The 25,611-nt window shown below is 36.0% G+C and overlaps 1 pseudogene; it reads right to left on the reverse strand.

Annotated features, from left to right (window-relative positions):
* Window positions 1-322: 322 nt before the first annotated feature.
* The window catches only part of LOC102477834 (thioredoxin-dependent peroxide reductase, mitochondrial pseudogene), an 89,076-nt pseudogene continuing 63,787 nt past the window's right edge, over window positions 323-25,611 (reverse strand).

A 25,611-nucleotide genomic window follows, 5' to 3' on the forward strand; every position in this document is an offset into this window, starting at 1 on the left:
TACTCTGGTGTAGACAAACATTCAAATAAGACTAAGAAAGAAGCCTTTACCCATTGAAGACATGATCTAAGACATGCATGAACTAGGTGGTCTATAAAATCTAGCTGGCCATCAGGATGTTATCAACACAGGACTCCTTATAACAGCGCTGACATTTGAAAAGCTTTAGCCAGAGTTACAAAAACAAAACATTCAGAGTAACAGGACAGTTACCAATCCAAGTGTAACTTTTTTTTTTTTTTTGCCTTCTATAAATAACTGTTTTGTGGGTTTCAACTGTGGTTCATTCCTGGTGGGAGGAGCTGCAGGCATACAGGATGATCTACTGATTTACCTTCTCAAAGTACTCTTTGGAGGTGGTTGGACTTGGCTTAATTGTGGGAGAATCTGGTGTCCCATTTGCTGGGCAAACTTTTTCATGGCTTTCCACAAACTGGGATGCCTTCATCAAGTGGAGGGTCTCTAACATGCTTGGGCCCACTGGAAGATCATTGACACTCAGGTGCTTGATGATTCCATTGGAGTCAATTATGAAGAGACCTCGTAGTACAAGAACTGGACCTTCTAACAGCACATTGTAGTCTGGAGAAATTTGTTTAGTTGAATCGGACAAGAGTGCGATGTTCATGTGGCCCAAACCACCATTCTTCCTTGATGTATTTATCCAGGCAAGATGGCTAAATTGGGTGTTCACTGAAACTGCAATGACTTCATAATTCACGTCATGAAATTCATTTACTTTGTCACTAAAAACAGTAATTTCTGTAGGACACACGAAGGTGAAATCCAAAGGATAGAAGAAAAGCACCAAATATTTCCCCTTAAAGTCATCAAGACTTAGGTCTTTGAACTCTCCTTTGACAACAGCTATACCCTTAAAATAGGGTGCATGCTGGGTGACAGCAGGAGCCTGGTAAGAGAAACTGGTGCTAAAGGCAGACTTTCCTTGTCCAGAACCAGACCACAATAGGTTTGTCAGGCACATTCTTCCAGAAGGAGCAGATCTAAAGACTGTAGAGACAGAAAGATCCCAAGGAATGGTGCTCACATGTTGGGCTAGGCCCGAAGCAACCTTCTCAAAGCCATAGCCGTCTTCAGCACGCTGAAGCTGTGGAGTGGGTGGATAGCAGGGAACTGAACTGAACTTGAACTGAGAGATTTTTGGTATAGGGTGTGTGTGCTCACAAGACACAGAGAGAGAGACACACAGAGACAGAGAGACAGAAACCAAGAACTCAGTGGGGATGACCACACCACATTCCCTTCTCCTCCATTCTCCTCTTGGGATTTTGGGAATACATGCACACGTGTCCAGCATGTTTTAAGACGCTGGGTCTGGGATTTGAACCGTGTTAAACTGTGGGAGTCCAGAGAAGTAACTATTATGCCATTTGCTGGTCCCATTATTAAACATTTTTAATAGTCATTGGCTTCATTTGGTTTAGTTACCCTTTTTAAATTGAAAGCAGAAATGAGCGTCAGTATCACACTATTAAAAATGTGGTATAATTAATAATAACTCTTATACAAGGATTAGGAGCATTTTCTAGAAAATGCTAACTACCAAACAATTTCATCCATACCTAAAACAAAATGCAAAAAGAAATTAATATACCAGGGGATTTGAAGGAGTTTACAGAAAAATGAAATTATAGTACCAGTTCATTTTAGTGCAAAAATGTTTGTCTATGCATTTTTTTCATAATGTCAATTTTATATGGCCTTTTTGAAGACCCTTCATATTGTGTTCAATAAATACTAGTTGCCTGAATGAATAAATAAATAGCTAGTATTTTTATTTTAAAAAAATAATTTGTGTGGGCTTTGTGACCTGGTGGTTAATGCAGCAGGATTCCATGTGGCCAATTGCATGGTTTGAATACTAAACTGGCAGCCTGAAACACACCAGGAGTGTGTGTATGCATGTGCGAAATATTGAAAGCAGGAAGAGATGGAGGAAAAGAGATCAAGACTTAATCATTTCCCACGGGGGGAGGATTTCTCCTCTCCCTCTCACTTTGTCTCTCTTTCTCTTTTTCTCTTCCTGGCAAATGCACAAACTCTCTAGCCAAAAATTAGAACAGAATAAATAAGATGTAAAAATAAAGACAAAAAAGACATTTCAAATTATACCTTGATACCAATAATTTGTTGCTATTCCCTACAATTTATCAGTACTTCGATTGAAATGAAAATGAAATGTTTATATTTATCCATATAAGATGAACAATAATACTTATTTACCAAAGTAGTATTTTATTAGACTCAATGACTTCAAATTACCGAAAATATTAGATAAGTTGGTGACGTTTTGCATAGTAGTCATCATTTAAACCAAGAGTAGTTACATTTTTCCTATTCTTTCATTCATATTTTAAGTAAAAATGTGAACTAGGATACCTTATACTTAGAGGATTTTTGTAAATCAAATAAAAACACCTTTGCACTCACTTTTGCTCTCTCCATGCACTGTGAAATTCCTCCATAGCTAGTAGCAGTGGAGCCATCACTGATAAAGGACTTCAACTGTCTATTTAGGTGATAAGACAAATGTGGAGGAGTTGTATGACCTCTGGCTTACTACTTTGTTTTTAAATAGAGAGATTTATTAGTAAAGTCTAATGTAAAAATGTAAAAATAAATATAGCTCCCATTATTAAAATATTTTTATCTTACACAGCATTTTTCTGGCATCTTATAACTACTGACATTATAATTCATATTTAGAGATGAGAACACTGTGGCTAAGTGATTTTGCAAGGTCATAGGTTCATTAAAGATGAATCAGGACCAGGTCATAAGACTAGTGGTTAAGGGAGTGGGATCCTACATGGCTGACTGTGGTTCAAACCTCAGCCCCAGTGGCTTAAAAAGTATGCTGAGTGTGAGTGTGTGTACATGTCCCAAATCACAATAGGATGGAAACTGGAGAAAGGATTGTAGCAAGATCATGTCTCATTGGGAGGGAGGTGGATTTTCCCTCTCCCTCTCCCTCTCCCTCTCTCTCTCTCTGGCAAGCTGCACACACATTCTGGTAAATAAAAAATTAAATGATAGATACAAGTCTAATTCTTGATACTATAGCTTTTATTCTATACCATGATGCGAGATTCTCTATTTTTTCCCCTTCTTTTTATGTTACTTGTTTATAAATATCTATATAAAAGTAAATATCACAGAAGAGCCCAGCATTATTATTGACAAGAGTTATGACTGGATGCCATAGTTCCTCAATTTTTAATGCTATGCAAATACCTGATACTTGGGAGTTGTGTTAATAAGAAATTATTGTGCATATAAATAAGGATGGGAAGAAACAATAGGTGAAAAGGAAGTGGCAAATAAATAATGAACTTGACCACAGCCTCACTTGTTTCTTTTTCTTTTCTTCTTTTTCTTCTTTTCTTCTTCTTCTTCTTCCTCCTCCTGTTCTTTTTTTAAGACAGGGTCTTATGATCTTCCTGCCTCGGCTTCGGTAGTAGCTGGGCTCACGATTGTGCACCACCAACCTTGGCTCTTTGTCAGAGTTTCATTATGTTGCCAGGGCCAGCCTTGAGTTTGCAATCTTTTATATCAGCTTCCCAAGTCATTGAGTGAGATTACGAGCACATGCTGCCATGTGTGCCTGACTTTTTAGGTGGGACAGGGAATCAAACAAGGCCTCCCACAAGCCAGGCTATGGGGTTCACGTCTTACCGGTATGCACCACAGAGTGGTCCTCGACTTGCTTCTAAAAAATAATCCTTTATACATTGGCCTAATAATACTTGAATTACACTCTCATTGTTGAATTTGAAAGATCAAATATTTCCAGGTATTATTCTCATTTATTATTGATTATTAAACTAAACTTAGCCGTTTCCCTTCATTTCCAGATATAAGAAAAATGCCTCATATCAGTAGTAATTAGAATCATGTAATCTTACCACATCAAAAAACCAAACTTAATGCACATGTTTTAGGTAGGATTCAAACAAACCATGGAAAGCAAGACCACCTGATGATATCTAAACGGAACACTGAATTAGATTGCTTATGGATGTGGCTTTATTTGTGGGAAATAGTTATAGTTGGTGGAAATGATAACTCAATTTTACAAGATAGCTTCCAATCACCGAAAATGACATAATTCAGAGAACACTGAAGAGTCATTCAACAAGACCACCTATAGAGTTAATTCTCAAGGTGTATTTGTCATCCTCCATTTAGCTCTTTCCTACAAATGCTACAGAGAATTTAAAAAAGAATGACACAAAGGCATATCCAAATCAAGTTACCAACACAATTAATGATACACTGACTTAAATTGTGAGCAGCGATAAAACATCTTCAAGGAGGCAATCAGACAGCTCACTCAGCAGGAGTATAGCAGAGGTTGCAAGCAGATTTGAGATTCAAGCTGCCTTGTAATTGTACATCTGAGAATTAGAAGAGCCATTTACTCTCATCAGATAGTCCAGAAAATTCAAGCAATGGGTTGTTTACTGGTGCTCTGCATTCTCCTTCAGTGACCAAAATTGTTAATTTTGTAGCAGAATTTATAATTAAAATATTATAGTTTCCTTACATTTTGCAGAGGAGCACAAAAGACATAGGTCCATTTGTAAGTTATTTTTTATATAATTAGGCAAATTCTTGGAGTATATATGTGTGTGTGTGTGTAAATTATTTGCAACCGTAAAAAATTGTGCATTTTAAATTTCTTCAAGCTCTTGAGATCTAAGTGTGCTTAGATAATGGGAGATACACCTGCCTACATGTTTCCATTGGGAAACCAGGAGCAGAATCCTGAGTCCAATGTCAATGTCTGTCATTTTCCTTTTGTTTAAACAGAGTAAAGAAGAGTACAAATGCCATTTTGAAGTCGTCATGGTTTGAGTAGGATCTGAAATTTCTCTTTATATCGCTCTCTATACCATGCCTTCCTGTTCCTCATCTAGAATTTCTGTGCCCGGTGGGTTCTTCCTCATTCTATCACCTTTTCATGCTCAGTCTGCCATCTTTAAGCTTAGCCTAATATCTTAGTCTAATACCTTATATCTTAAATCTTAATCTAATATCTCAAAATTTGTATAAGGATTTTATCAACCATTATTTGAATAACAGCTGTCCAGCAACCACTCTTCCATGCAGAGAATGACAGATATCAAGCTATACAGATAAAATTCCTGCTATTTCAAGTAGTGAATTCTTGCTGGAAACCAGGCTCAATTTTTTTGCACACCCAGTAACTTAGGTGCTGTGTTACAACTACAACAGTGCTACAACAGTAAATTTTTGAGAAACATAATTGAGAATAAATATTCTTAAAAATGAGAATAAACATCCCTATTAGTCTGGGAATGCTTCACAAAGGCGTGAGGCTAAATTTAAGCCCTAATGGGGGAACAGTGATTTTCTAAATGATTGAGAAGAAAAGATATTTCAATTTACTTTGAGGGTTAGGTTTCCATGTATGAATTTGGAGTGGGTATGGAATACAAGCATTATGGCCATAGTACAACTAAAATCAGATGTATTTCATGAACACAAAAAATACTACTTGATGATGCAACAGAAAACAAAATATACTAACACCATGATGTGAAAGTTTGTTAGAGATTGACTTATGATCTAAAAAATATCTTGAGAAGTACTTCTGAATCATTAGGTTTAGAATAAATATGTCTCAGTAAAATAAAGGTCTAATATGACAAACACAGAACTCAAATAATACACAATGGGAAGCAATTGTTAACTCCTTCCTCTCAGATGCAAAACAAGACAAAAATGTCCACTCTCACTCTTTTATTTACAATAATACTTGAAGTCCTATCCAAAACTGTTCAGCAAAGAGAGAAATAAAATGCTTCCAAGTCAGAGAGAAGTTATTTCTGTTTTTTTTTTTTTTTTTTGAGAGATTTTCACTGTAGGGCGCGTGCGCTCGCCAGACAGACAGAGAGAGACATAGAGACAGAAAGCGAAAAATCACCCCCCAGGGGGGATGGTCATGCCGCAATCCCTTCTCCTCCATTCTCCTCTCGGGATCTTGGGCACGCACGCACACGCGCCTGGCGTGAGTTTTAAGCCACCGGGTCCGGGACACGAACCGCGGTTGACTACGTGGGAGTCCAGCGACATAGCCATTACGCTAACTGCTGGTTCCCAAGTTATTTCTGTTTTTAAAATCAGAAATATAGAAAGCTCCAACGATTCCACCAAATGCTGCCGGAACAAGTAAGTAAGTTTAACAAAGTGGCAGGACACAGAATAAACATACAAAAACTAGTAAATTTCTTTTTTGTTTGTTTGTTTGTTTTTGTTTGTTTTTAGAGGAAACATGAGAAAGATATTCACCAGAGAAAGAGCCAGAGAGAGAGGGAGAAGAGAAAGCACACCACCCCCAACACCACCATGGGAAATGGTTAAATGGCAATGCCTTCTCCTTCATCTCTCTGTCCTTTCAGGAATTTTGGGAATACACATATTCCTGGTATGTATCTTAAGCTGCTAATTTCAGGACTTGGACTGAATGATTACTCATGTGGAATTCAGCTGACTTAACTACCAGGTCATGAAGGTGGCCTTGAAAATTAGAATCATTTTTAAACACTAATAGTAAATTTCCAAAAACAAAATCATTTACATTAACCACCAAAAATAACTTTAAATAACTAAGAAGAACTATAAGCAAGGAGGGGAAATATATCAATATCAAATACTAAAAATTGAGAAGACTAAATGTAAATGGAATGATAACTAATGTTTAATAGTATACACTATTGGGACCAGCAGTTAGTGTAATGGCTATGTCACCGGACTCCCACATAATCAACCACGGTTTGAGTCCTGGACCCAGCAGCTTAAACTCACACCAGGCGCGTGTGCATGCGTGCCCAAGATCCCGAGAGGAGAATGGAGGAGAAGGGATTGTGGTGTGGCCATCCCCTTGGGGGGTGATTTCTCGCTGTCTCTCTGTCTCTCTCTGTCTTTCTGGCCAGTGCACGTGCCCTATAGCAAAAACCTCTCCAAAAAAAGAAAAAAAAATAGTATACAATATTGAGACATTATTCACTGAATAGAAAAAAATGTCTAAAATTAATATGAGGCCACACAAAAACCTCAAATAGCTAAATTAATCTTTTTTTTTTTTTAGAGGTTTTTGCTATAGGGTGCCCAAACAGACAGAGAGAAACAGAGAGACAGAAAGTGAGAAATCACCCCCCAGGGGGGATGACCACACCGCACAATCTCTTCTCCTCCATTCTCCTCTCGGGATCTTGGGCATGCACACACATGTGCCCGGCATGAGTTTTAAGCCTCCACATCCAGGACGCGAACCGTGGTTGACTACATGGGAGTCCAGCGACATAGCCATTACGCTAACTGCTGGTCCCAGCCTAAATCAATCTTAAACAATTAGAACAAAACTGGATGCATCACAATACCTGATTTCACAATGTACAAAGTTATAGTAACCAAGGAAGCATGGAATTGCATAAAAATAGACTAAGGATAGACTGGTGGAATATAACACAGGGCCAAGAAACAAGCCACCATAGTTAGTCTCCTTATTCCCAACGAAGGAGCCAAGAACATGTAATATGGGAACAACAGGATATCAAGACATGCTTTTGGGAAAACTGGATATTCATATGCAGAAAAATGAAATTAAACTCTTATCTCACATCATATACAAGAATCAACTCAAATGGATTAAATGTTTAAATGTGACAGGAACCAGTTTATTAGATCCAAATTCTTCAATTTATGGAAAAAGGAATATAATCTTAGAGAAGAGAGTTGTGACTTCACTGAAAGTAATTAGGCTTTTAGCGGCAAGACTCCAGAATTCAGATCTTCTAGCAGTAGTTAATATTTAAATGGTCAAGTGAATTTATGCATTTTACTAGAACGCCACAGAATTGAGACTAGTGAGTGACTTTTGCTGTGAAAGCACATATGACATCATTTTACAAACTCTAGCATCAATCAAGGATCATGTTACTTTAAACAAAGTGCATTATTTTAGATTCTAAAACCTCCTTTTCATTATATTAGCTAAAATTCAGCCTCTGGGGCCGGTAAGTGGCATGGAGGTTAAGGTACTGGATTCCCATATAGCTGACCATGGTTCAAGTCCTGGACCTGGTGGCTTGAAAATCATTCTGGGTATATATGTGTGTGTGCACCCAAAATCCTGAGTGGAGAATGGAGGAAAAAAGATTGCAGTGTGGTCATCTCCCCAGGAGGTGACTTCTCACTTTCCCTGTCTCTGTCTCTCTCTCTCTGGCAAGCACATATACCCTGTGGTAAAAACCTAAAGAAAACAAAGGGGGGAGGAGAACAGTGGGTGGTGTGGTGACTAAGGTACTGGACTCCCATGTGACTGACCAGTTTGAGTCTCAGATACAGTGGTTTGAAAATCATTCTGGGCATGTGTGCATGCATGCCTAAAATCCTAGGAGGAAAAGATATTGAAGCATGGCCAACCTCCCTGGAGGGTGATTTCTCACTTTCCTTTTCACTATCTCTGTCTGTCTTCTCAGGTGAGTATACATGCTTTATAGAAAAGAAAAAGTTCAATCACTGTATTATTGAATTTAAAAATCCATTTTCATATCCACAGCTATAGTGAGTCCATAACACAGAGTCAAACATTTGGAGAAGTTCACCGGAGCTCATTAGCCAGGGTCCAGTCTCCAAAACCTCCCTAGTGTTGCAGGATTTCTAGGTTGCCAAGTTCATGTATCCAAATAGGCATGAAATTGGCCCAGTTGGTTGTCTACATTCTTGGGACCTGTTTTTGTGGTTCTATTGATCTAGATCTTTGGCCTTTGTCTTCTCAGTAAGCTTACTTAATATATATATTTTTTTTCCAGCTGGATTCCATCAACATGTAAAATCAAACGTGAACCCTGTCTCCTAGTAAGATGCTTGACCTCTGTCATGGGCCTCTAGGTAGAACTCTGATGGAGGATCCTTGACTGCTACCCTATTGATATCCCCTTCCAGTAGGAAGAAGCCAGGATGGTTATCTGTACTGACCTTAATGGCGGTTAGGGACATATTTTCAGGGGAGGATTTGATCTTAGAGATTGATGAGACATAGCACTAAAGATGGAAAAAGTCCAAGACAGAAACATAGTAAGCTTTACCCAAGATGGAGGCACAGTGACTAAGTTTTCACAAGAGCTGGCTACATTAGGATTCAAAACAGATACAGCTAAGAGAAACAGTTTCTATTTGCTAACTACATTCTAATGAAAAGTACAGATTGATACTCTACTGAACTCACAAAGAAGGGGTAATAAATAACCCAGACTACTGTGTCACTATTTTTTGAAACCCACTTTCTTTTCAGAGAGCTAGCCCATTTCATTGTCTCAGCTCCTCTTTGGCAACCCATTCTGTACCTCTCCCTGTACCTCTGTTCTTCCTCCCCTCTTTTAATAAACTCCTTTTTGCTATCCCCTCTGTGTGTTCACATCTCTAATTATTCATGAATGTGGGACAAGAATATAGAAATCTTGCAGTCCTGAATCCAGCACTGGCATTGGGCTTGATTACCCCAATAGTCCATGTCACTAACTCCTTTGCTCTGCACTCTATTTCATTTATTTATTTATTTATTTAGTTAGTTAGTTAGCTAGTTAGTTTGCCATGGGGCAGGTTCACTCCCCAGAGAGCAAGAAAGAGGGAAAGTGAGAAATCATTCCCTATAGGGGATGACCATACTGCAGTCCCTTCTCCTCCATTCTCTCCTCAGGATATTGGGTGATATGAGACTTCCCAGAAGATATGTTGTCTTACATATAAAAGATGTCTAACGCAACCATGGCTTGAGTCCCAGGCCTGGCAGCTTATTGAGCAACTACGTGTGCATGCTCCAAATCCCAAGAAAATGGAGTAGCAATCTCCATAGGGTTGGGGGGTGATTTCTCACTTTCTGTCTATCTTTTCCTATGGTGAGTGCATGTGCCCTATAGCAAAATCTCTTAAAAAAAAAATCTGCACATAACTTGCTTAAGTCAATGGCCTCAGGCTTACAACTAAAATATCTGATTATTTTGCACCTGTGCAAAATTTAATTAAATATGAATTGTCTAATAAAAGATACTATATTAATGTGTATGGTGTAATTTTGAGGACAGTGACAGAGAAAAGTGAACATTATTCCCCACCTCAAGAAGGTTGTGATTTATAAGTGTAGAGATATGCAAAAGTTATACACACATGCAAATCAAACTTTTAAGAGTTATTTAAATTTATCGGTGGCTATTCCACAATGACCATTGATAAAAGAATGTAGGTAACTGATAAAAGAGCTTCAAAATTTCTTTTGTTTTCCCTTATTTAGAATCCTTCACATAATTTCAAGTCAGAAGTGGCTTCAATATTAACTCGTGTGGATGAGAAAATATATTTGGTAATAAAATTGCATAACAGAAATTTGAATAATGTGAGTAGTTCCTTGACTATAAGGATAATTTAATCATATTTCAACTCTTCTGATTTGATTTGTGCTGAACAATAAAAAGAACTGATATTCAAGGAGAACACTGAAAAGAATTGCCTAGATTTATACTTCATAAGTGCAAGGGAAAGACTACCTCTAACTTATTGGAAGTAATTTATTGACAAAAAATAAAGGCACATCCAAATCAAATGAGAGACTTTATGCCAGAAAATATTAACTCGTGTGGATGAGAAAATATATTTGGTAATAAAATTGCATAACAGAAATTTGAATAATGTGAGTAGTTCCTTGACTATAAGGATAATTTAATCATATTTCAACGCTTCTGATTTGATTTGTGCTGAACAATAAAAAGAACTGATATTCAAGGAGAACACTGAAAAGAATTGCCTAGATTTATACTTCATAAGTGCAAGGGAAAGACTACCTCTAACTTATTGGAAGTAATTTATTGACAAAAAATAAAGGCACATCCAAATCAAATGAGAGACTTTATGCCAGAAAATAAACTGCCATTTTGCAATGCTGGAATCCTTCAAAAGGCAGTGCTCAAGAGAAGCACTTCACAATTTAGCTGATTTTTTACTTCTGATTTTGAAAATATATCTTGGGGTTTCATGGGCTCTTCTCTGCGGATAGTACAAAACGGTTCCAGCCAATTTCACCTAAATCAATCAGCCAAGACCCAATGCACGGTGACACAATCAGCAGGGATTCACCCAGCTAGACTCGTCAGTTCCTCCCTCCAACAAAGAGACAGACTGCTGCTGGAAGCTATGAAAACAGCCCCAAAATCATTGTGTTTTTTTGAAAGTCAATGTGAGTTACAGAACTAATTATCATCACTTACTGATTAAGAAATCTTCATTTGGACCAAGCTCATTTCACCTCCCACCAATCACTATTTTCCATTTTTAGACTTATGAAGCTAAAAGAGCACAGAGTTTTGGGGAGAAATTTGCATATTACACATGGCTTTTTTGTAAGTTGATGTTTATGTTGTTCCAAACAACATCTGAATGCTAGTAGAAATAGGTGCTGAATATGAATAAGCTTTGGTGTCATTTTTTGGGCAGTGAAACTTGTAAAGTATCTAATAATAATAAAGGAACGTTTAAATGGCTAGAATAGTTTCAGAAAGGCAAACCTATAAAGACAAAAATCAGATCTGTGGTTGCCACAGACTGTTTGGGGACATGGTTCAAAAATAAAGGGGCACTAGTTATTTTTTGTAGAGGCAGAACTGTTTTTTAATTCTGATGGCGATAGTAGCTATGTGATTGTGTTTTTGCATTGTATTAGCTCTACATGTATATATCAAAACTCATATAACTGAGGGTGAAATTTTCTATGTGTTAACTATATCTCGGTGTATTCCGCTTTACAAATAAATGATTTTAATATAATACAAGGTACATTAGAGATATGTTTGATGTTTTGAAGAACTCGTATGGAAGAGACCACGCTTGCCTTTAAATACGCATTTGTAGCACAAAGGCCTATTAACTTATACCTACTTTATTTTACCCTATGTTGCCTATAGGAAGTTCACAAGCTTGGGCTGGCTCTCTGGCAGTAATGTACTCCTCAAAAAGCTTGGGTCCTGTGTGACCACTGGAGTTCAAATCCTTAATCAGTCAGCCCAATATATATTGGGCACAAGCATTGGCATGCAAGATCCAATGAACTAAAAGACTGGAGGGAGGGGACAGCAGTCTGATCAGACCTTGTGGAGGGTGCTTATTTCTCTTCTGACCCCCACCTTTCCCCTTGCACACATAGACTCAAGCATGAATAAGGAGAAAAAGCCATGTTTAAAAAGTTTGATGAGGGGCCAGCAGAGGGCATGGCCAAGTGAAGTTTGAGTCCCAGACCTGGTGGCTTAAAAAATCAAACCTGGCACGTGTGTGTGTGTTTCCAAGATCCCAGAAGGAGAACAGAGAAGGGATGGCAAGGTGACCATGCCTTCTGGTGGGTGATTTCTCACTTTCTTCCCTCTCACTGTCTCTGTCTCTCTCTCTCTCCAGCAAGTGTATATACCTTATGGCAACAACCTCTAAACAAAAAAAAAGTTTCATGAGACAATAGGAACTTTGCTTTTTCTTATAGCTATGGCTATGTTGAGTCACAGGAGGAAAATAAAACTCCAATAAAAGTCCATTATTAGAACAATTAAGCAAACAAAACAAAGATCTCAGGCCAACCAAACACTGAAACACTATAGTCTATACCTTCGGGAACTCAAGAAACAATATATGAGGCTTGGACTATGGTGCCACTTCCAGATATAAAAAGTTTTCCTTACCAGGTTTTACTTCTTGCCTTGTGCCTCATTCATGCTGTAGAAAATCCTTGGGGCCAACAGATGGTGTAATGGAGTGTCACATGGACGACTACAGTTTGAGTCCTGGACCCAGTGGCTTGAAACTCATGCTGGGCGTGTGTGCGTGTATGCCCAAGATGCAGAGAGGAGAAGGAATTGCAGTGTGGCCATCTCCCCTGGGGCATGATTTCTCACTTTCCTGTTCACTGTCTCTAACATGCCCTAAGGCAAAAACCTCTACTATACGCACACACACACACACACATATACATATATACACACATTTTATCTATATAATTTAATATATATATATATATACACACATATATATTGTATGTATTGTATATACATATATAAAATTTACAATAAAAATAAAATTCTCACACTCAGGATGAATACATACCAAGTTCTACAAAGAAATCTAAGAGCCCTATTACAGATCCAGTGTCTCATAAAAACTTTAAATCTTGTGCATCTGTATATGATATATTTTAAGAAGTTCCGCATTCCCTTCTTCTCTCATCTCCCCTGCCTAGTGCTTTTAAATAGTGCATTTTCTTTGGTAGACTGTATTTCTCTCTTAGAACAGAGATTTCTTTCCAAAACCACCTGTGCTGCTCATCCCATTCCACGTACTCACAAATTTCACCTTCAATACTTAAGAGCCTAATAAAATATTTCAAAGTAATAGGCGCTAAATAATTTTTGCTAAGTAGAAAAAATAAATAACTTGGGAGTATTTTTTACTGTAATTTTTCTCATTCCCTCTTAGTTTTCAATACCTTGATTCTGAGATTTATTCCTTTAGAGGTAGAAGACTGTTCTCATGTAAGTTGCTTATAGCTGTTTTTAATTACCAATTTTATATTTTAATTGAGCTTTCCAGATACTCATTCTCATCAGATTGCCAAAAAATGTTAAAACAATTTTTAAATTATAGATAAGAATTTATTCCAATACTTTTTATTGATGCTATTATCTATATAGGGTTTATGTTCTTCTACAAAACACTAGTATAATTATTTTGACTATAGGTTAAGTAGCATGTCAATAATTAATATTATCAATATAGGGAACTAGATACTCTTTCTCCCTCTCCCTCTTTTTTTAAGAGAGATTTTTGCTATAGGGAGTGTGTACTCACCAAAGAGACAGAGAGACAGAGGGACAGAAAGCAAGAAATAACCCCCCAGGGAAGATGACCACACCACAATCCCTTCTCCTCCGTTCTCCTCTTGGGATTGTGGCCATGCACACTCCTGTTGTGAGTTTTAAGCCCCCAGGTCTAGGACTCAAGTCTCTGTCAACTATGTGGGAGTTCAGTGATGCAATTATTACACCATCTCCTGTTCCTGCCAGGAACATTCCACTCTTGGGAATTAGACACACACGTACATATGCCTGGCATGAGTTTTAAGCTGCCAGGTCTGGGATTCAAATCAAGGTCGACTACATGGGAGTCCAGCGACCTGAACATTATGCCACCTGCTGGTCCTATCTGCTAGGATACTCTTAAAACTCGTTTTACGAAACTACAACTAGCTCTGAGATAAGTTATAACATACCTCTTATCATGGTGCTGAGCTCACTTGAAAGTTAGAAAAACATTGATCTCTTGGCCTAGAACAAGTAGTAAGTCAGTCCCAGGGCAACATCTGACTCAGGCAGTGCTCATTGTATGTCTGCAGTCGTAATTAGTGCCAGTGTCGCCCTGTGAGCAAGTGCCGACAAAGGAAACGACAAGAAAAATAGAAAATGAAATTGTATTTTACAATATTGGAAGAAAATAACTATCAACCTAGGATTGTGAAGCCAGAAAATATACTTTGCAGGTAGTAGAGTGAAGAAAGTACATTTTCGAATACAGCAAAATGAACAGAATTTGTAACCAAGGGCATGACTAAAGGAGATTTTAAAAAATGCTGCTGCTCTGAGGGAAGTAAAATGACTCTGGAATGAATTCATGAAATAAAAAATAAACAAGGAAGTGTAAGCAAAAATATAACCCAGAGAGTGAACATTTAGTTAAATCAAAACAGAAGTGATTTGGACAAAGTAATAGAAATAACATCTATTATGTGAGGTTGGAAAAATTAGGACTAAACTACAGAACAGTGGAATGTTTGATGGGAAGTAAAGATGATGTTTTCTAAGGTTATTGAGGGGATAAGGCATAGATTAATAAGATATTCCTGTTGTAAAGGAAAGCACTAACCATTCATGATTTAATATTAAGCAAACAAATGATATGACAAACTTTGGTTTATCATAGAAATACATCATTGGTTTCACATTAGATTTTCAAGTAATTAAGTGATCACATTTATTAATTAAAATTCCTAAACCAGATAATCACTTCAACCAGAACAGTACATTTGATAAAACTCAATAACCATTTCTGATTTTGAAAAAATAAAGTAAAAAATTAATTCCCCCTAAATCACATGCCATTTATAAATTTGGCTTTTTGGTTACAGGATGTGTGTGCTGACTGGAGAGAGACAGAGAGAGAGAGAGAAGGAAAGTGAGAAGGCAATCTCACAGGGGTGGTCTCACCTCAATCCTTTCTCCTCTATTTATTCTTTGAGATTTTTGGCACACATGTGCCTAGTGTGTTTTTTAACCAGTGTGTTTTCGAGTCTGGATCTCAGTCATGTGGGTTCCAGCCTCCCCAACTACCATGCCACTGGCTGGTCCATTAGTCTATTTGTATAATGCACAAAACTAAGTAAAATTAAACAAAATATTTTAAGATATATCTATATGATTGCATTTGTACTTCTAAAATATTTAGAAGATAGAGAACATAGCTCTTCATTTTACACACACACACGTGTGTGTGTGTATGTGAACAAAGAAAAAGAAGCAAACATGAAGAAAAGGCAGGAGATGCAATTAGAGTGGTTAAAGCATGTTGGTGGTAAATTCATGCTATTTACTTCCTAAAGATGTTCTATGGCTTACGTGAGATGTGTATATTTTCTATGAACCAAAAGAAAATACATTAGTAAATTATAATTGTAAACTAGTACACAAGCTTTAAATGTTCTTTTGATCGTATCTCTTCTTCATCTTTTCAAAGCTCTTGGCATGTCCTTACCTGCTCAAAACAGCAGAATGTTTTGGATAACTCCTTAGGTTAAGGAATACTCATGGAAGAAATTCAAATATATATAATAATTCTATTTAGACTGCATATTGGATGTATTTTCATTCTTATGACTAAACCACATACCTTAAAAGCTCTGAAGACATAGTGGAGTCTGTCTGCTCTACAGCCACTAAGCTACTCATTTTTTCATTAAATCAAGGAGATTTACCTGTTTCCATGTGATTTCAAACTTAGTGTACACACTATTTAAAATGCAGATCCTTCTCTCTCTCTTAAGAGAGTTTTCTTGGTGTAGATACCAGAATATGTATTTTTAACTAGTCTCTCTAGAAGAAATGGATGAGGTAGTCTTCTGACGGAAATTTGGTAATCCATTCGATAGTAATGGAATAGACACATTAATAATGAAGAATGATTGTTGCTGGTTTCATTTGGCACAAATCAACTTATACTATACTGTAACTTTGCCATCTGTTAGAAAACATTTGAACTCAGTAACACTATATCCAGCATAAAGAGAGAGTGGTTCATTTTTCACAGTGAAAAAAGTTACTGGAATTTCAAATGTATTTTTCACAGCTCCGGTATTCTCATGGAGCTTTCACCATGTCTACAATAATATAGAGAATTTGTGTTCCTCCCTACGTTTTATTACTGAATTATGAACCTGTGTATTTTGTATTTGTTAGATCTATAAATCATAAGTTTTGTTCTAATTACCATCTTCCAATAATTGGGTGGTCTTAATTTAAATAGAAAAAAGAAACATTGATTTTGGCTTGTGAATAAAACTTTTAGTGATAGCAATTAATCTTATGTTGCTTTTAAAAACAGCACATTCGGTGTGACAATTATCAAAGATTACTAAATATTGAAAACCACAATGCTGTTTTCTAATCATAATTAAAGTAGGTTATTTGGTGAATACTAATTTCAGAAGAGTTTCTCAAAATCTTTTAGCAAATAAATATTGTCATGTCAGTTATTTTGTGCCATTTTCTAACACAACTTATACATCTATCTAGAAATTATTGGTATATTTTAGATTTTGGTGTCTAATGAGCATATCTATCACCCAAAACTCTTGTGTATGAATGTGTATGGTGATGATTTTTTTCCCCTTAACTAAGCATTAAAGTATTATTCCAGACATTTTAAAGTCATTCTTTATATTACAACCTTAACAATTTGAAAAACATCCATAGCTAAGATGATCTCTGACACAACTAATTTCTATCCTTAAATATCAGAGATTCATTCTAAAATAGTTCTCTTCCAACTACAATGGGATCCACATTCATTTTTTGTCCCCCAAAATAAGAGAAAACATGGAATATGCCATTACTTCTGTTCCAATGCTAATCGAAAGGCACCAGCCAAACAATTGGGAAGAAATGATCACATATGTTATTTATCTTGGTAGGGCAAACATTTTTTTCTTTTCTTTTCTTTTTTTTAAACAGAAAATGGCTTTTAAATCTTGCCTATACTGAGCAGCCTGGACATGACCCAGAATTGCAATCACTTCCAATGCAGAAAAGTAATTGGACAGGGTCAAATTTGGAGCCATGTTTTTAAAATTTATGAGAATCTTCAGTCTTACATATCGTCAGTGAATCGGACTGTTACAACTTAAATCTCAATGGTCTGCACAGAGAAATTTTTGGCAAGTTTTTATGGTTCTAATCACTCATGAATATGAGAACTAAGAAAAGTTCTTCATTAAAACTTAAGGGACACTTGTCTACCATTCATTTTTAGGGTTGTAATGAAAGTGAAAATATAGACCAAAGATTTAATCAAAGCCCAATAGGAAAAATATTTTTTAAAACCCTCAACTTGTTGGTATCTCTAGCGACATTAATGTCTTATAGCATCACTAGTGATAATTTAGTTTCCTTTTTAGTACACACACACACACACACACACACACACACAAGAGCTTTAACAAATGATTTGTTACTCATTCCACCCATCAGAAAATGTATTCCATAGAAAAACAAAATTCTGTTTTATTCAACTTGCACCTATTCTCACACATGCATAATAAAATAATTTATTTCTGTGCTATAATGTTTTTATGCTGACCTTTTTCTTTCAAATTTGGAGAAATGAGAGCATCATGTTTTCAGATGTGTAAAGCAAACAAAAAAATAATTAAAATGTAGTACTTTTTTTTACATAGAACTCAACTTTATGGTATAATGAAGAAAGATTTTGAATTAGTTTAGGAAATATGAACAACAATTTTGGCACACCTTCTCATTGGGGTATTATACTATTATTTATATAAAAATACAGGCAGAAGAAAAGACAAAATTGTTAAGATAAAAATTATATAATACCTTTAGGGCTAGCACCACTTCAGGTAGATAAGCACAGAACATAGGGAACTAAAAACCACATGGCTGACTGTGGTTCAGATTTCAGCCCTCATGACTTGAAAAACATGCTAATATACCAAAAATCCTGATGGGATATAGAAATGGAGAAAAAAAGATTGCAGTGTGACCACACCCTATTTGGGGCACTTTCTCTCTCACTTTGTCCCTCTGGCCAGTACATGTGTCCTCTGACAATAAAAACATTAGTAAAATATTGGGTCATTGGGAAAGTCATAACACATTTTTGCTCAGAAAAAATAGATTTATTAATAGTAGCTGAGTTTGGGACCACTCGTTCTATAAAATGGTTCTAGGCAGAGCACCAACACAATTCAACAAAGCTAGCAATTTATAGTTTAAATTGTTGAAAACTATATTCCACATGCAGAATTTACAGAATTGCAGCTTTCAAAGTCAAGCTATCATCTAGCAAATCACAAATTTCCTTTAGTGGAGGAATTCCATCGGAGGCTTGTAGGATAGCATATTATTTAAAGTTACACTAGTTGCTGTAACCAAAAGATTCCTCAAACTATAGATTTGAAAACAAAATATATCAATATTTATCAAGTAAGAAAATTCTAAGATAATGAACAACTGTGTTCCAGACTCCCTGGTTCTTTTGATCATATTCCTCTGCCCTAATAGATTTAGGGCATTATCCCCGAATATACCTTAAAATGGAGTCAGAGAAATTTCTGAACTCGTATTTGAGAGAAGAGAAGGCTAAAGATCACAGAGAATACTTAGATGAGAGACCTGAAACCATTGCCTCAACTCCTAAGTCATTGGAAGACACTGAGTCATACTTCCATACTAAGCTGCAAGAGAGTTTAGGTCATACAGTCTAGTCATATTCCTGTTATAATGACATTACAATGATTTGTTATGGTCACCTAGCAGCACCCACTATGTTCAGTCACATAGTTAGCTGTTTAATCTATGCATAAAGAATCTAAAATCATTCCTGACTTAGAAATAAATTGATAGTTACCACAAGTCCTCACATTTGAGTCTCTATAGACTGAGAAAGAAAAATCAGTCTTGTATCTTTAGATGAGAGTGCCCTTGGGTACAAGATACAAATGGTCCTCTCTGACAGTGTTATTTTCTGCTGAGAATATTTGCCAAACCTGAGTGCAAGTGACAGTATTCCATGTATGCATATTAAACTGCACATAAAAAATATGCACGTCTTTAACTTATTCCATTTTGTACCATTCACATTTTACCTCATATGTGGGTTGGTATTTAGCCTCTCTAAAAGTATTTGAACTCAAAGGTTATGGTTTCTTTAGTCTCCATGGAAACACTGACAATATATTGAAAGTTTTCTTTGTTATTCATGTTAGCTCAGCAAAAGGTACAGTTGTCTCTGATAAACGGAAAATATGGTTGGCTGAAGCAAGTATTTTAAAATGAAGAGTCTTTTTTTCTTTCATCCACTTTAAATAAATAATTTTATATTCTAATACTGATTTTCAAGTTAACACGAATAATACTATATCGTATCACTTTAGCTCACATACTAAAATGAATAATTCTTTTTCCTATATCTTTGTTTTTCATTTGAAATAACTTTCTGGGTAAAGTGTCTTAAACAGTAAATGAGTTCAGTACACAAACTTATTCCTTCTATTTAACTGGCAAAAGTACAAATTTTAATAGTTTTATTAGGCAGCCAATTCTCACTAGCTTTAGGTTTGAGGTCTGATCATAGGTTTGACCATACCTCTCTTCACAGTTTTCAAAGGCAGGTTAAGGTCAATTTGCGTTTTTTGAAAACCTCTGTAGTGCTGAAGACAGTTGGGCTCTCTGTGATGATTGTCGTGCCACTTTTCATGAACTTCTAGACTTTGATAAGTATAATCTGTCAACACGTATATAAGCAGAATCTCTGTAACCCTGAGCTTTACCATTCATTTTGCACTTTAGCCTGACAAAATTGAGCCTCGACAGCATTGCAAGTTTTTTCAATGTTGGTTCTTCTAAAACCTAATTCCAAAGCCATTGGATTTTGTAATTTAACATTTATATTTTATTCTTTCAAACAACTTGTGAGATCTTGTTATTGAAGCCAAGCTTTAGTGAAGTAAATTAATTCTGATCCTTTCCTGTGGGGAATGAAATGTAATATCCACTCAAGTCAATGGGATCTCCAGACAAAATGATTAAAAGGCAATCTCATGTTTTCTGGGACCTGAATAATTTCAATATAATTTAGATATTCAAACCTGTTTTATCCCAGGTCAAACCTCTTTGATAAATCACAACAAACAAATCAGAAATGTCATATTCCTTTGTTTTAATCTTTGTGGTCAAAGTTCACTAGACATTTGCTATTACTCTTGGAAAGACAATTTCTCCTAACATTTATTTGGGGATGTTGAAAGAAGAAAAAAAATCACTCTCTTTCTCGGGGGCTAGACAGTGGCACAGAAGAAAAATGTGATGCTCTTTGAGGTTGAACCATATGGGAATGTTCCAGGTTTGAATCAGGAGACGTCTCTGAACATGCAGGGTTCACGTGTGTTCATAACCCAGAACTGGTTGAGGCTGGGATGAACTGCAACGTGGGGCCCTGTTGGCGTGTTTGTCTCTCTGTCTCACTCTCTCTCTCTCATTAATGGAAGAAAGAAAGGAAGAAACTTTTAAAAAACAATACACTCTATTTCTTTTGCTATGGAAAGCTGAGCTGAACTTAAATTCGAGAGGTGTAGCTTTTCTCTGCAAAGGAATCCAAACAAGAAGGCAGTTCCCTTATGAGAATAGCTCAGCTCCCATGTCAGTTTTGTGTTTTCAATTTGGTGTCTTACAACAGTCAGCTAAAAAATATATATGTTAGAGAAAAAAGATGAAGGGTTCCTACTTTAAGAAAAAATAAAGAAAAAGTAGTATTGAATTATATTCTGACTTAATGTGATAAGTAGGAAAGTGACCTGTTATATAAATTGGAGGTTTACAAGTTTCAATTTCCAATAGCTCTTACCATTGTATCAGTCCAACAATTAATTCTACTTCATGTGTTCTCATAAAAAGATAAAAAATGTATGCTTACCCAATCCTTAAACAAAATTGTAGTTTGGAAACAAACAGATAAGACATAGATTTCAGGATTGAAATCTGTAGATTTTACTCCCATAATTTGAAAATTTAAAATAAGAGCATACAATAGCATTTCTCTTCCAATATGGGCAGTCCTTAGGCAAAAGACTTAGACATTTGAGTTGAGACATATATACCATTCAGCCACTCTTCATTGCACTAAAAAAAAAAAAAAGACTAATTATTTTGAAAATATACATCTCTGTATCTAAGAGAACCAATGATGAGAAATGTGTTTAAATAATCTATATAAATCATGTGTAAAATTATGATTACTATAAACATGTTTTATAACTGTATTATACCAAGCCCAGGGGTATACAAAAAATTAATATGGCAAGCATTCAAAATAACCTTACTAATTTATTTATTAAGGTATTTAGTTTCTATAATAGCTGTGCTAGGCAAACTCTAAATGAGTTTGAAATGCAAAAAAATAGGTATGAAGGTTGGTGTCATTAGAATTTACTGTGAGTCATGGGAATAATTGAAAATCCCAAAAGTGAAGGTGAAATTGAGATGATGTTCAAGGACCTAATGCCTGGGAATATCAATTTGTAAAAAGTTTTCAGAGGAATAATATACCATGTCTAGAACTAAAAATAGAACAATGAGAAAATTAGGTCTTGATTATCATTGCATCATGAGAACCACAGGAAAACGCTTTTCAGGGGGAGTTATCACCTGCCAAACCATACATAGAGGTTTAGTAAAAGAAGGATTAAAACCAATGAATGTTTTGGATAAATTATGACTTATTCATAGTAGTTAGTTAGCCACAGCACTTTCTGTAACTAATGAAAAAGGAAGATAAATTTTAAAACATTTTAGTAGATAAATGAAGGGAGAAAAAGTAGAGCCAATGAATGAAGAATTCTAGCTGTAAAGGGAAGTAGATAAATGAACTACTAATCAGAAAGAGGTTAATTGAATTATTTGATTTAAAAGAAATTAAAAGAGAAATGAGCATGCTGAGGAAATGAGCTCAGCATATAGGAAAAATAGCTTAAGCATGATTGAATACTAGGGATAGCAAAAGACTATAGACTCATAAGAGGAATTTTTTTGGGGAAAGAAAAAGATCATTCACTGAGGTATAGAAGATAGAGGCAAAAAGTAACAGTTTGTTTAATTTGTTTTGTTGTTTTTGTTTTTGTTTTAAGAGAGAGTTTTTTTTTCTCTAGGGTGGTTCTGCTTGCCAGAGAGAAAGAGACTGACAGAGAGACAGAAAGTGAGAAATCACCCCTCCAGGGGGGATGGCCATGCAATGATCCCTTCTACTCCATTCTCCTCTTGAGATTATGGGCATGCACTCACACGCACGCAGCATGAGTCTTAAGCCATCGGGTCCAGGATTTGAACCAGAGTCGACTATGTGGGAGTCTAGTGATGTAACCATTATGCCATCTGCTGATCCCAGTAACACAGATCGAAGGCTTGACATGAAGGATGTTGAGTTAAGATGAAGCAAGGATGATGCGTAGCCTCCACTGTGTTGCATGCACCACCAATACTTAGGGATCTTTTCCACGTGACTCTTTTTCTGCTGCTTTTTTCTTTTTCCCATTTTAGCATTACCTTTACACTGTGTCATCCTTTTTTAAATTGTAATTCTAATCAGGTTCATCTTATTTTACTGGCATTAGTTCTTCACCTTTTCAAAAATATATTTACAAGATCAACAAGACATTTACAGAACACTTACAGTCTGCACACTGAATGTTACGAGACACCCTACATGCCTAGCTCGGAACCCTTTACTCTGTGACAAGTTATGTGTGACTCCTGTTTAGTAAAATAGGTATCAGATCATCCTTGTTTTCCCTATTATATGCAAAAATTATAAACTTCAAATGTAAGAATGCAGAATCAATTTGGAATTTATTTAATTTCCTACTAAAGTCAAACTTGAAGAATAATTGTTTCTTGCTTAAATCAGCAGAATTCAGTGAAATCAATGAATGAGATAAATAAGGGTCTGGGGTATTGTCTCTATCATATTTAGGATACACATGCATGAAATTCATCATACTTTGGAAGTAACTTTGTCAAAATAACTCAGAATGCTCCACACATATTTGAAGAACTGCTCTACCAAGAGAAACAGAATTTCTTACCAGGAAAGATTTATTTTATGTAAAGTAAAATATGGAATCTTTCCTAATTATCAGAATTAGCCTTTTTATGGAAAAAAAATACAGTGTATCACATGATGTGAATGTTTTTTAAAAGCTTTGTTGAGACATAATTGTTATAGGGGAAAAATTTTTAAAAAACCTGTAAATTTATAGTATACAATTTGATGAGTTGATGCACATATACACGTAGGATGTTATTACCAAAGTAAAAAATATATATCCAGCACCTCAAAAAAAAAAACCTCTTTGTGTGTGGGGGAGAGGGGGCAGACTATATAACATTAGATCTACTCTTAACAAATTTTAAGTGAATAATATCATGCTATTATCTATATGCACTTTATTATAGAGCAAATCTCTAGAACTTACTAATATTGAATAATTTAAACTTTATATTCATTAAAAAATAACTCCATAATTATGAGATCCTGACATTTGAATACAAACTGGATGAATATGGAAGACCTAATGCTAAGCTAAGCAAGCCAGACTAGGAGAGACAGACTTTGTACATCCCCACTTAACATATATGGAACATCTGTGCTTTACAGCAGAAACTGGAAGACTGGGAGGTATAGCAGTAGGGAGGGCACCTGTGGATAGTAGAGATTTTGGGGGTTCATAGGGGATGGGTAACAGTGGGAGGAAGGAGAACAGAGAAAACGAACAATATGTTTAATCTACACAAAAATGAAAAATTATTTGCTGATGATAATGTATATGATAATGTCTTCATCATGACCAACAGGCACTGTACTCATGCTGAGAGAAAAAAAATGGTTGTAAACTGTAAAAATATATGGTAATTAAATGTAAAACAAACAAACAGAAAAAGAAAACCTCTCCATTTTCTCCTCCCAGTCCTTTGAAATCACAATTCTACTCTGCACTTCTGTGAGTGGATTGATGCACTATCCAGATTTCTGAGCCTGGCATATTTCACTTAATCTCACGTCCTTCAGATTCTTCCTTGTTGAAAGTATAAGATTTGCATCTTGGGCTACCGGATGGTGAGTTAGGATGAAGTCAGGTTGAAAAACAAGCTGAGCACATGTGTGTGTGTGCCCAAAATCTCAAAAGGAGAATAAAAGAGAAGGGGTTGTGGTATGTCCATCCCCCAAGGAGATGCTTTCTCACTCTCTTTCTCTCTCTCACTCTCTCTCTTCTCTCCTCTGTCTCTGGCAAGTACACATACCTGTAGCAAAAATTAAAAATTTTTTTTTTTAATTTAAGCTGAAACATAGTCCATGGTATACATATACCATGATATCTTTACCCCCTTATTTGTCAAGATCATTTGTGCTTTTTAAATATTTTGTCTAGTGTGACTAAAGTTGCAATAAAAATGAAAATGTAGCTATCTCTTCTAGTTACTGAATTCATTTCCTTTGGCTTTGTAACCACAAGTGAGACTTCTGGATATATGGTAATTCTACTTTTATTTTGTGAGTAAATTTCATACTTGCTAGATCATTTAAAATCCCACCAACAGTTTATAAGTGTTCCATATTCTTCAATCCTCACCAAAATGCATCTTTTTTTATAAAAATAAAAGCTATATTAACAGGTGTGAGGTAACAACCTATTGTGGTTTTGATTTCCATTATCCTCATGGCTAGAGATGTTGAATGCTTTTTCATATAGTTGGTCAGTACTTTTTTGTATTATTTGGAGAAACATCTATTCAAGCCTATTTTTATTTCATTTATTTACTTATTTATTTTGAGAGATTTTTGCTTTAGGGCATGTGTGCTTGCCAGAGACAGAAAGTGAAAAATCACTGCCCACCCCCACCCCGAGTAGTGATGGCCATGCCACAATCCCTTCTCCTCCATGATCCTCTTGGACTTTTGGACATGCACATGCAAACTCGCACTGAGTTTTTCAAGGCTCTGTATCCAGGACTTGAACTGTGGTCAGCTGTGTAGGAGTCCAGCACCTTCACAACTATGCCACCTGCTGGTCCCTCAAGTCTATTTTAACACTCAACTAACTAGGTATAGAATTGTACTTCAACATGATGAAGGCTGAGACAAGTCCATAGCAGCTAACATTACAATTCACACTGAAAGCTTTCCTCTGACATCAGG

Source organism: Tupaia chinensis, unplaced genomic scaffold (assembly GCF_000334495.1).
Source record: "Tupaia chinensis unplaced genomic scaffold, TupChi_1.0 Scaffold138854_1, whole genome shotgun sequence".
Classification (NCBI taxonomy): Eukaryota; Metazoa; Chordata; class Mammalia; order Scandentia; family Tupaiidae; genus Tupaia; species Tupaia belangeri.